The sequence below is a fragment of the Bombus pyrosoma genome, unplaced genomic scaffold (assembly GCF_014825855.1).
Source record: "Bombus pyrosoma isolate SC7728 unplaced genomic scaffold, ASM1482585v1 HiC_scaffold_4713, whole genome shotgun sequence".
In the NCBI taxonomy this organism is placed as follows: Eukaryota; Metazoa; Arthropoda; class Insecta; order Hymenoptera; family Apidae; genus Bombus; species Bombus pyrosoma.
In genome coordinates, this window is record NW_025219972.1 from 162470 (window position 1) to 163882 (window position 1413).

Consider the following 1413-nt stretch of genomic DNA (forward strand, 5'->3'; position numbering starts at 1 on the left):
TTGTCACGTAAAATGACAAATAAAATAAAAAAGGAATTTAAGATGAAAAATAAAAAAGAATCTTTACTTTTTTCTAACACTGGGTTTACAATTTACTCCCGAACTCTATGCGTGACTCTTTAAGTCTAACTCTTACAACTTGACTTCCGATCGGATTCGGTTATTTGTCTTTTGTCACCCCTCAATCCTCCCCACTATCATCGAGTTCGTTAGGCGTCCGCGACTGTTGCCACACACGCCTTCTTATCGAACATTCGACGGAAGGATCGTTGAGATATTGATGGTTCATTAGGCACTTCGCTTCAGCGGTATACATTGTTGCCAAGTGCTCGCCAAGTTGCCAAGTGCCACATCTTTACCTCCGGTTTTGAAGTGAGTCGGTCGTGACACTATTCTCGGATATGTTTACATATAGAATCTTGGTTTGTCACAAGCATTTTTGAATATTTATTAAAAAAATGTAGTTTATAAGTAAGAAACGAACATCCGTGGTATAATTTTTTCAGATAGATTGTATTACATTTATAATGTTTATAAATACTTGTCAATATCAGGAAATATCGTACAAAGCACAAATAATATTTCAAATATATTCTATTTTCGTAATAGAATATTTTTTATTGATGAATAAGTTAATTGGAAACAGCAGTATTTTCTGGAAAAAGACGCTCACTTCCCCTATCTTTCTCTGTTAATGCAGTTTTACTTTCGGAAATTTTTTGTGACCGGGTGCAATGTGGTCTTAGAGACAGTGTTTGCTATGTAACGTTTTTGTAATTTAATATTTTATAATTAGATTTAGTTTTACATTTTCAATGCCGTGCTTTGATAATGGGATCGCCTAATATTTTATAATATTCTATTATACGTTATGTTTGAAAAAATTATATTTTTCCAACTTTCTATCTATTAGTCAATTTTATTTAATCGAGTGACAACGTATAAGCGCAGATATCTTCGTTTCAGATTCATTTTTATTCGTCAAAATGATATTAAATCATTTGTGTTTACTCTCTATACCTTTTACGTTCATCTTACTGTTCAGCCTAACGTATTGTTCTTTGTTTCGAAACATAATATGTCTATTACTGAAAAACATATCCTTGAGTGTATGTGTTTCAGGAATTTGACGAATCCTATTCGTGTATGCACGGATAGCCGACAACTCTAGCCCCCTACTCCTCCCCAACCGAAACTCGTCAGATAAATCGCGGTGCGGGCTGTCAGTTTAGCGTGGACAGTCAGAGGGATCGGACGTATATTCATACGTGTCATTTCGTGACAAGTGGCTTTGGCACTTTGGTAGACATTTTTCTACCGTTCCAACTCACTCTATTGTTACTTTCATTTACTTGTACGTCTTTCTTCAATACTTTGTTGTAATCTACTATTTAATTACCTTTGTTTCTCCGA

General features: G+C 34.6%; 1 long non-coding RNA gene across 1 annotated transcript in view; it reads left to right on the forward strand.

Annotated features, from left to right (window-relative positions):
• The first annotated feature begins 850 nt into the window (after positions 1–850).
• Positions 851–1413, forward strand: part of LOC122577468 — a 9005-nt gene continuing 8442 nt past the window's right edge. The window contains exon 1 of the long non-coding RNA XR_006320323.1: positions 851–1354. This is a non-coding gene — a long non-coding RNA (uncharacterized LOC122577468). The remainder of the gene's footprint in view (positions 1355–1413) is intronic.